Source organism: Chrysochloris asiatica, unplaced genomic scaffold, assembly GCF_000296735.1.
Source record: "Chrysochloris asiatica unplaced genomic scaffold, ChrAsi1.0 scaffold00014, whole genome shotgun sequence".
NCBI lineage: Eukaryota > Metazoa > Chordata > Mammalia > Afrosoricida > Chrysochloridae > Chrysochloris > Chrysochloris asiatica.
In genome coordinates this window covers 19,783,190-19,795,599 of record NW_006408532.1, presented here as the reverse complement: position 1 = coordinate 19,795,599, position 12,410 = coordinate 19,783,190, and positions in this window count along the sequence as shown.

Genomic DNA, 12,410 nt, shown 5'->3' with positions numbered 1-12,410 from the left:
GAAGATATTCAGAGTTCCCTTTTTATTTTTGAACAGTTGCCCCTTGGTCTATGTAAAGGTTCCTCATGAACACAATTAAGCATCCAAAAAAAAACAACTCATTCTTTGCAATGTTGTCCATAGTTCATCATGATCCACACAATCGAAAGTCTTTGCATAGTCAATAAAGCACAGATAAACATCTGTCTGGTATTCTCTGTTTTCAGCCAAGATCCATCTGACGTTAGTAGTTATAGCCCTTGTTCCACATCCTCCTCTGAATCTGGCTTGAGCCTTGGGCAGTTCTCTGTCAGAATACATTTGTAACCATTTTTGGATTATCTTTAGCAAAATTTTACTTGTTTGAGATATTAATGATAGTGTGTGATATTTCCGTACTCTATTGGATCACCTCTCTTTGGAATGGGCACAAATACAAATCTCTTCCAATCATTTGGCCAGGTATTTGTCTCCCAAAGTTCTTGGCATAGATGAATGAGTGTCTCCAGAGCCACATCAGTTTGTTGAAAGATTTCAATTCCTATTGCCTTTGCCTTGCCAATGCCTTCAATGCACCTTGGACTACTTCCTTCAGGATCATTAGCTCTTGATCATATGCTACCTCTTGAAATGGTTGAACATTGCTCATTTATTTTGGTACAATGACTCTCTGTATTCCTTCTATGTTTTTTGATGCCCTCTGCATTACTCAGTATTTTTAGCCTGTGGAATCCTTCAATATTTTAGGTTGAGGCTTGAAGTTTTTCTTCAGTTCCCTCAGTTTGAGAAATGCTGAGCATGTTCTTTCCTTTTGGTTTTCTAACTCCAGGTTTTGAACATTTTGTTATATTTTGTTTTGTCTTCTTGAGCTGACCTTGGAAATTTTCTATTCAACTCTTGTATCTCTTCACTTCTTTCTTTTACTTTAGCATCTCTATGCCAGAGAACATGTTTCAGAGTCTCTCCTGACATCCATTTTGGTATTTTCTTTTTTGTCTTCTGAATAAGCATTTGCTTTCTTCCTGTATGATGTTCTTGATGTCATTCCACAACTCTTCTTGTCTTCACTCTTTAGTGTTTAATGCATCAAATCTGTGCTTCAGATGATCTCTGAATTCAGGTGGGATATATTCAAGACCATATGTTGGCTCTTGTGGATTTGTTTTCATTTTCTTAATCTTCAGCCTGAATTTGTATATGAGCAATTGATGGTCTGTTCCACAGTCTGCCCCTGGTCTTGTTTTGGTTGATGATCTGTAACTTTTCCACCATCTCTTTCCACGGATGTAGTCAATTTGATTTCTGTGTATTCCATCTTGTTAAGTCCATGTGTATAGTCTTTAATATTGTTTAAAAATGGTGTTTTCAATGAAGAACTCATTGGTCTTACAAAATTCTATCATGTGTTCTCCAGCATTGTTTCTATCATCAAGGCCATATTTTCCGACTACTGATCCTTCCTCTTTGTTTGCAACCTTTGCATTCCAATCACCAATAATTAATCAATACATCTTTGATCAATTTCAGACTGAAGAAGTTGGTAGAATTCTTTAATTTCATCACCACTGGCATTAGTGGTTGGTGTGTAAATTTGAATAATAATGGTAGTAACTGGTCTTCCTTGAAGGCTTATGAATATTGTTACAGTCAATGGAGAAATGAGATGAAGAGCACGGTTTAACAGCAAAGACAGGTTTATTCAATACAAACCTGGGAGGGGCTTGCTGACCACAGGCTGAATGCTTTTATGAGGGTCTTTCCAGGGGGTGTTTTTTAGGAGGGGCTAGCTCTGGTGGAAACAGGAAATTGAAACTTAAGGAAAATTGAAATTTAAGAGAGTTATGGCAGTTGGTCTTCATAATAACTGCACCCAGGCTCCCTCAGTTATTATCCTATCACAGAGAGTGTTATATTTCAAGACAAATCTTGATATGTTCTTTTTGATGATGAATGGGATGCCATTCCTATTCTATATGTCATTCCAGGCATAGTAAACTATGTGATTGTCAGATTCGAAATGGCCAAAGCCATTCCAATCCATTTTAGCTTACTAATGTCTACGATATCGATGTTTATGCGTTCCATTTCATTTTTTTTCAATTTCCAATTTTCCTAAATTCAGACTTTGTACATTATATTTCCTAATTATCAATGGATGTTTACAGCTGTTTCTCTTCATTTTGAGTTGTGCCCCATCAGCAAATGAAGGTCCTTAGGATTTTACTCCATTAGTGTCATTATGGTCAACTCCACTTGGATTTTGAGTGACTTCCAACCTGAGGGACTCATCTTCCAGCACCATATCTGACAATAATCTTGGGCTCTTCATCATGTTTCAGTATTCAATAATCTGGTGCTGACAGTGTTCCACTGCTATTCATAAGGTTTTCAGTGACTAAATATTCTGAAGTAGTCTCTCTCTCCTTCTTCCTAGTCTGTCTTTATCTGGAAGCTCAGTTGAATCCTGTCCACCATGGGTGATCCTGCTGATATTTAAATAATCCATGACATAGCTTCCAAAATCACAGCAACACATAAGCCACTACATTACAACAAACTGTCAGACGAGTGGTGGTAGAGTCCAGTAGTGTACCTGTAATAGAGAACTCTGGAAGTGATGTGGTTAACATCTTGGCAGCTGAAGCTCTGCAGTTTCACCATAACAGATGTTCTAATGAGAGACAGATATGCCAATAGACGTCCATAAAAGCTGTTGCTGTTAAATGCTATAGAGTCAGTTCTGACTCATAGCGAACCAGTAAAAGTGTCCTGAAGAATAGCTTTTTTTTTTTTTGAACTGCCAATCTTGTTAGCATTCCAGTGCAGATTTGAATTTGAAAATCCTGTCAGGAAGTTCTGCTCTGTCCAATAGAGTCAGAATTGACAGCAACGTGTTTCATGATACCTTTATTATTTAATATACCAAGGTAAATATTTTGAGAGATATATGTCTTATCTTTGTGATCAGGTGACTGAAAATATAAGTCAGTCTCTACACTCCTAGTGAGGCACTGTAGGAGTTAATACCTTAAGATCAATTCATAATTTCTTTCATACAAACACACCCAGAAAACTTGCACATAAACACTTTTTTGTTAACATAGTACTTTGAAAAATGGCAGGTTAAAATTACATATATAAAACATTTGCCAAATATGAAAGTAAACTGGGTCATATCTAAGAATTGTATCATCACTCTTAACTTTTCTACACAATTACAAATCAAATTACTTCAAATGGTATCTTGTTACCAATTTGATTTTCAATTTATAGAGGCAATTGACGAGTAGGAAAAGTCACAACTATCTTGGCAAAATTGATACTAACCTTATTATCTTATGTGGGTTTATGCTTTTATATGTTTGATTACTCCTACAGGTTAGAAATTTTCTTTGTTTCTTTATGAATTCATAGAATTTTTAGCATTTTAAAACAAGACTTCCAAATTTTTGCCCTATTGGACATTATGAACAAAATTTCATTTTGGGAAAAAAAGGCCTGTGGTATATGATACACAAAAGTCATTCTCCCTTGGTAGGTTCAAAGTGAATATTCACAAATTATTGGCACTATAAAGATTTTAACTGGTTTTTGGCTCTTTTTAACTTTATTGGCTCTATAAAGATTTTAATTAAGTGGTTAATTTTCTTCAATTATACATTTTTAAAATATATTTTAATAAAATCTATGGTATTGCCTTAGAAAAAATATATAACATCTGATTATATTTGAAAAAAATTATGCTTTGCATCAAATCTACATGTAAACACATCTAAAACACTCTGCTGAAAATCTGTTGCAAATGTTATCCAACAGATCATTTTGGTATTTTAGCACTTTGGTTTTATTTTTGCACTGTTTTTGTTAATTGAGGAGAATGGACAGGGTTTAGCTCATTCTTGACCACCCAGGTTATAAAATCACATAATTGGTGGCTATGTAAATTATTTTAAAACTAAAAAAGATAACCATCTGTTCTGAATGTTTCAACCCCAAAGAAAATTAGGAAATTTTGCAAGTTTTTTTCCAGTTTCATCATTTTTTTAAAAGAAAACTATTGCATACTGACAGCTAAGATAAGCATATTGTAAAATTGCAAATGTATCTTCAATTCTTTATTTCTTCCTTTTTGGGTGGGTCTGGGTGATAGAAATGTAGGAATGGTTCTACTATTTTTCACTGATTTTTCCACCTAGAGGTAAATTGAATGATGATGTCCTTGCAATTTCATTATTGGATATCGAGCTTGGTAAAGGACATCTTGCTTGTAAAGTGGAGGATTAGCGTAAAGAGGAAGATCCCAAGGAGATGGATTGATACAGTGGCATCAAAAATGGGTTCAAACATAACAACAATTGGGAGGATGACTCAAGATTTGTCAGTCTTTCCTTCTGTTATGCATAGGGTCCCTGTAAGATGGAATCAGGAATCAACTCAACAGGACCTAACAATAACAGCAACAGGGAAGTAATTCTGCACATATCCATATTTTTAAAAAACCCTCTAAAGGCTAAGTGTGTAATCTGGTAGCATAGCAGTTACACATTGGGCTGCTTACCACAAGGTCAGCAGTTTGAATCTACCAGCCACTCTGTGGGACCAAGAAAAGGCTTTTCTATTCAGGTAAAGATTTACTGTCTCAGAAACCCATACAGGGTCACTATGAGTCAGAACTGACGTGACGGCACACCATCAACACCAAGCTTTATAAAAGCGGATCATCAGATCTTTCTCCCAGTAGAGAGGTTGTGTGGGTTTGAACTCCAGTTAGCAGTAGAATGATTAACCATTGCACCAGCTCCTTGGAAACCCTACACAGGGTCGCTATGATTCATAACTGACTCGACAGCATTTAACAACAAAGGATAAGAACATGAAAAGCAATTTATTTTATGATCCCTTGCCGATTTCATGATTTTTTCATAACTGTGGCCTTCATTTGTTGAAAGAAAATAAACCTCTGCTGAAGTATTCATGGAATCTTAGTGGGTGAAGGATTTAGAAAATGAAATCCTGTGATCTAAAGTTCCATTTTCCTTGGTTGCCAAATTCCATACTAAATTTATGTCACTCCAAATACTTGACAACTCTTACCAGCAGCTTTTAAAGTTTCTTTATGCATTAATTTGTATTGTATTTTAATTGTATATAAGCACATACTTTTGTTGTTGTTATTGTTAAATGCAGTTGAGTCAGTTCCAACCCATCACAACTATGTATAGGGTTTCCAAGGAGCAGATGGTGAGCTTGAACTGCCGATCTTGCAGTTCAAACCAACCTTGAAGTCCAGTGCATAAACCTGCAGCACCACACCAGAATTCTTAGTAAGTATAAAAAAGTGAAGATGAGATTTTATGCAAACATATTTGTTGCTTTAGTTGTTGTTAGGTGGTGTCAAGTTGATCCTATATAGGGTTTCCAAGTAGCAGCTGATGAGCTTGAATGACCGACCTTAAGGTTCAAACCGACTTAACAGTCCACAGCATTAGGCCACAGAGCCATACCAGGACTCCACAAAGCAGCATAACAGTAATCAAATATCTAATTTTTATTTTAGAAACTCTATTTGCACGAAGATAAGGAATGTAAGTATTAGAAAAAATTATCTCTGGATATTGTAAACTGGGGGAGTCCTGGTGTGGTGATGTGGGCTGATGAGTCAGACTGTGAAGTAGTTTGAACTGCAAGTTTGGTGGTTCTAGCTCACCAACTGCTCCTTGGAAACCCTATACACGGTCGCTATGGATTGGAATCAACTGAGTGGTACTTAGCAACAACACCAACATTGTAAACTGAGCCCGCTTATCACAAGTAGAATCCTTTCTGTTGTACTGAAAAAGAGCCTCTTGAAAGGAAGAGGGTTGCAGCAATTACCGTGGAAAAATTTAAGTACTAGGTAAAGTGACCAATAATTGTTAGCTAAGAGGTTAAAACATAGCAGCATTATATGTAAAATGGCAAGAGTTAAAGAAAACAAGATTCCAGATAGTTCTAGGGTAAAAGGGAAATAGCAATAATGTGCAGCTCTATTATTCTTCCTGTGTAAAAAGTTGTTTATCAACTCTTTGGTGAATTTTAAAGCTATAAAGAAAGTCGCTCCCACTCCAACTCCAAGATGGCGCTTGTACTGCTGCCCAACACTCTACATCATACAATATTTCTTGTCTTAATCCTATATTCATCTCTAAAGTTCAAATGGCCTTTATGAATGTAACATATAATTCTAAATAACTTTTCACAATCTGTAGGAGAGAAGGGTTTTAATAGGTTTCTTCTGTTTTAATATTTTAAATCCTTGTTGTTATTGTTGTTAAGTGCCGTCAAGTCAGTTCTAATTCCTTGTTGTTTGTTGTTAGGTGCCATTGAGACCGTACTGACTCATAGCAACCCTATGCACAACAGAACGAAACACTGCTCATTCCTGGGCCAACCTCACAATCATTGCTACGCCTGAGCTCATTGATGCTGCCACTTTGCCAATCCATCTCACTGGGGGTCTTCCTCTTTTTCTATGACCCTCCACCTTACCAAACATGATATTCTTCTCCAGTGATTGGTCCCTCCTGACAATATGTCTGACGTATGAGAGATGAACTTTGGCTGCCCAGGCCTCTAAGGAGCACTCTGGCTGTACTTCTCCCAACACAGATCTTTGGTTCTTTTGGCAGCCCATGGTACTTTCAATATTCTCCTCCAACACTGTAACTCAAATGCATCAATTCTTCTACAGTCTTCCTTATTCACTCTTCAACATTCACATGCATATGAGGTTATTGAAAATACCATAGCTTTGGACAGGCACCTTAGTCCTCAAGCTGACTTCTTTGCTCTTCAACACTTTAAAAGGGTCTTGTGCAGCAGAGTTGCCTAATGCAATACATCGTTTGATTTCTTGACTTCTGCTTCCATGAGTGTTGATGGTTGATCCAAGAAGAATGAAGTCCTTGATAACTTCAATCTTTTCTCCATTGATAAGAATGCTGTTTATTGGTCCAGTGGTGAGGATTTTTGTTTTCTTTACATTAAGATGCAATCCATACTAAAGGATGTGCTCTTTTATCTTCATCAGTATATATTTTAACTCTACTTCACTTTGAGCAAGCAAGGTTGTATCATCTGCATATCACAGGTTGTTAACCTGATGCCTCCTTTATCTTCATATAATCCAGCTTCTCAGATTATTTGTTCAGCATACAGGTTAAATAAGTATGGTGAAAGAATACAACCCTGTTGCACACCTTTCCTAATTTTAAACCATTCAGTATTACCATATTCTGTTGGATCAACTGCCTCTTGGTCCATGTACAGATTCCTCATGAGCACAATTAATTGTTCCAGAATACTCATACTTTGCAATGTTGTCCATAGCTTGTCATGTTCCACACTATTGAAGCCTTTGCATAGTCAATAAAGCACAGATAAACATATTTCTGATATTCTGCTTTCAGCCAAGATCCATCAGACACGAGCAATGATATGCCTCTTTTCACGTCCTCTTCTGAAACTGACTTGAACCTCCAGAAATTCTCTGTCAATGTATGTTTGTAGCTGTTTCTGTATTACCTTTAGTAAAACTTTACTCACATGGGATATCAAAGATATCATCCAATTATTTCCGCATTCCATTGGATCACCTCTTTGGAATGGGCACAAATACAGATCTCTTCCAATCAGTCGGCCAGACAGTTGTCTTCCAAATTTCTTGGTATAGATGAGTGAGTGCCTCCAGTGCTGCCTCATTTTGTTGAAAGATTGCAATTTATATCCCATCAATTCTTGGTGACTTGTTCTTTGCCAGTTCCTTCAATGCACTTTCTTCCTTCAGTATCATTGGCTCTTGGTCATATGCTACCTCTTGAAATGGTAGAATATCGACCATTTCATTTGGTACAATGACTCTGTGTATCCCTTCCATCTTCTTTTGATATTTTCTGCATCGTTCAATAATTGCCCAGAGAATTCTTCAGTAACAAAACTCAAGGTTTGATTTTTGCTTCAGTTCCCTCAGCTTGAGAAATGCTGAGCATGTTCTTCCTTTTTGGTTTTCTAACTCCAGATCTTTGCACATTTTGTTATAATGTTTGACTCTGTCTTCTCAAGCTGACCTTTGAAACTTTCTGTTCATCTCTTGCTCCTCCTAATGTCTTTCATTTGCTTTAGTATCTCTACTCTAGAGAGTAAGTTGCAGTATCTATTCTGACATCCATTTTGCCCTTTTCCTTCTTTCTTGTCTTCTTAATGACTTTTTCTTTTTTCCTGTATGATGTTCTTGATGTCATCCCACAACTCTTCTGTTCTCCAGTCTTTAGTGTTTAATATACCAAATCTGTTCTTCAGATGATCTCTAAATTTAGGTGACATATATTCAAGGTCATATTGTGGCTCTAATGAATTTGTTTTCATTTTCTTCAGCTTCAATCTGAATTTGCATATGAGCAATTGATGGTCTGTTCCACAATCTTCCCCTGGCCTTGTTTTGGCTGATGATATAGAGCCATTCCATCGTCTCTTTCCTCAGATGTAGTCAATTTGATTTCTGTGTATTCCATCTGATAAGGTCCATGTGTGTAATCATCTCTTATGCTGTTTAAAAAAGATATTTGAAATGAACAAAACATTGGCTTTGCAGAATTCTATCATGTGATCTCCAGCATCATTTCTACCACCAAGGCCATATTTTCTAACTACTGATCCTTCCTCTTTGTTTCCAACCTTTGCATTCCAATCACCAGTAATGATCAATACATCTTGATTGCATGTTTGATCAATTTCAGATTGAAGAAGTTTGTAGAATTCTTCAATTTCATGCTAACTGGCTTTAGTGGTTGGTGCGTAAATTTGAGTAATAGTGGTATTAACTGATCTTCCCTGTAGGCATATGTACATTATCCTATCACTTACAGCATTGTACCTCATGGCTGACCTGGATATGGTCTTTTTGAAAATGAATATGACACCATTTCTCTTCAATTTATCATTCCTGGCATAGTAAACCATGTGGTTGTCAGATTCAAAATGGCCAATACCAGTCCATTTCAGCTCATTAATGCCTAAGATATCAATGGCTGTGTGTTCCATTTCATTTTTTGACAATTTCCTATTTTCCTAGATTCATACTTCGTACATTCCACGTTCTGATTATCAATGGATGTTTACAGCTGTTTCTCTTCATTTTGAGTTGTGCTTCATCAGCAAATGAAGGTCCCAAAGGCTTTTCTCCATTCACATAATCATGGTCAACTCTACTTTGAGGAGGCAGCTCTTCCCCCATAACATATTGAGTGACTTCTAACCTGAGGGACTCATTTTCTAGCACTATATCTAACAGTATTTCTCTGCTATTCATAAGATTTTCAGTGACTAAATATTCAGAAGTAGTTTGTCTCACCCTCTTCCTAGTCTGTCTTCTTATTGAAGTTCATCTTCAACCTGTCCACCATAGGTGACCCTGCTGATATTTAAAATGCCCATGGCATAGCTACCAGAATCACAGAAACTCACATGCTACCACAGTATAATAGACTGACAGACAAGGATCCTTATATACGTTCATAAATAAGATTGGGTTTTCTCATGTTTTTTTTGTTCAGTTTAAAAATGATCATTTAAATTCTTTTTGACTAATATTATAAGTTTGGAGTTTGGTATTCCATGAAAGATATTGTATAGAATAGCATAGTTTCTTTAAGTTTTGACGAAGTTTATCTATACAACTTTTTAGACCTGAGAGAAGAAACGTTTGAATTCCGTAACTTTAAGATTTGCTTTCAATGAGAACTGTTCATAATCGCATAGATTCTATTATATCCAACTAGATGGCCAATTAAAAATTCTGTAAAATACAAAGAAGGGTGACATAATTTTTAGAATATTAATAATTACAATGGATAAATGAAATCATGTGTGTATCACTCTGCAAATATTGGTGATATTTATGAATGGGTCAGCAAATATGCAAGCACCAGGAATTTACAGAATTTTCTTCTTCATTTGAAATATGACTTTGCTGGCAGGCGCTGTAGGTTAATGCACCAGACTGCAAAGCTGTTTGAACTGCAAGGTTGGTGATTCAAGCTCACCAGCTGTTCCTCAGAAACCCTATACAGGGTCGCTATGGGTCGGCACCGACTCCACAGCACTTCACAACAACAACAACATATTATGATTGTGAAGTTGCTAAAACTTTGTCCCATACAGTCTTTAATCTGAATTATTATAATTCAGCAAATATTTTAAGTCAAAAACAGTTCATTTTCAGTTAAAACATTTCTTTTTTATAGAGATTGAAAAAATGAAAAATCTTTATATTAGTCATGTTAGAAATTAAAATAGGAAGGTTTATAGTAAAAATAATATCCAAGTGGAGAGTGTCAAGATTTCTTGTATTTTGATTAGAAATTTCCTAGTGGAAACAAACCTTTTGACTTTCATGAGTAATACAATGAAACACACATTTTCTATATAACATCAAAATATCTGAGTGTCAGAGGAAACTTTGTGAAGGAATTGTGTGTGTATGTGTTTAGGTACATATGATCAATCTCTACAAAATTCTAAAAAGCTATCTCTTGAATGTAAAAGGAGTTCCTGGGAGGTACAAATGCTTAACATGCTTGACTACTAACCAAAAAAGCTGGAGGTACAAGTTCACCCAGAATCTCAAGAAAAGAAGAGCCTGGTGATCGACTTCCAGATAATCATCCATTAAAAATAGAACTATGGAGCACAATTCTAGGCTGAGTTAGAGTGAACTTTATTGCAATTGTTATAGAATATGCTAAGCATTAGGAAATATCACAATAGTCAAATGTTTGAAATCATTTCCTCATTGCCTGTCAGATTGTGACAGACTTCAAAAGCAGTATGTCTGCGTGGTAACTATCATCTGATCTAGCCTTTGAATAGTATTTTAGAAATTACAGGTTTTTATTTTTTGGGTTTTTTTCTTTACATTTGTTTCATTTGATCCCTGAGAATGTACTTAGAATAGCTATAGCAAGTGTTAGTATGGCCTTTAGCATATAAGCAGAGTGAGGTGGAGAGAAGTCGAATCACAGATTAAGTGGCAGAGTTGAAATTAGGGTCCACATGTTTCTTCAAGTTCAGTGAAGCCTATAAGAGAGGAAAGTAATGGAAACAGACTGTAATACATTCAGAGCCAGAAAGAAAAACATGAGGGTAATTATGGGAATAGATGTTCATAAAATGCATACTCTGTATTTTGCATACTGTATTCCATTGCAATCATATACTAATAACATCTTTGTGAGGGAGATAAACTTATCAGCAATCATCAGATGCCAACTGCAAAATGGTAATGAATTTGCCCAAGGTCATAGAGCTAATCATTTTGGATGTGCAATGTAAGATTTTAAACTCCAAAACAAATAAAAGAAAGGCACCTTAACATATTATTGGTGATGGAAAATGAAAAAATTTCAATATCATCATATATCAATGATATTGGAAGTCCATTCATTCTAAGTAAATATTTAAAATTAGAAGTCTTTGTTTTATAACCTTGGCAGTTGCCCAATTTTGATAATTTCAATAAATAAAGGGAAAAAATAACATCATTCCAGAATATTAGACAATTAACATTAAGAGAAGCTGGTGCTCAGCTTTTCCTAGATAAGTAAAGTTCAAATTAGTACCATTTTTCCTTGTTACAAGTTACCACACAACTTTTTCTGACCTGCCACCCGTTCACATCTATTATCTTGTCCTATAAAATTAGATAACAGAACAAAAAGAAAGCAGAAATGTCATATATCCTGTGGTATGGGACGTTGTTCCTTTGAACATTTTAAAACAGAATTTATGTGAAACCAGATTAATTTTTACAGAACTGCCTGTGGGTTCTGTTTGTTGTTTTGAATTGCTTTAATAGTAAACTTGCATTATTTATGTTTATTAATATTTAGAATGCATTCTGCAAGGATGATTTTCATCTGAGTTATAATTAGTCTCAGCTGATGAATGCAATAAAGTGATTATAAACAACTTTGTGAGATCATTATCAATGTCGTGGGAGAAAATGGTGAAACACTGTTTCAACATTTTACCTTCAAAAATCCATTGAAACAAACTTTTAACTCATTTAAAGTCTTACATAGCTCATGTTAAATTTATGTTCTTCCTTGGAAAGTTTTGAACTTTATATACTGGTTCACTCTTGCAGAATCCAACTCAGATCTATTTAAAAATGTTTAAGCATGGTACTTGTTATTCATTCTAAATTTAAAGATAGTATACATTTTTTTATGAAATATTTTTAAAATGCAGCGTGATAAAACAATAATATAAAAACCATGTATAATCTTGTTAAGTAGAAATAATCATTATAAACTTTTTGGCATATTGCCTTCAGTTAAGATATGTGATGGTTTTCCTGTGGGTGTGGATGCATACACAATTGATTTAGTATTTTA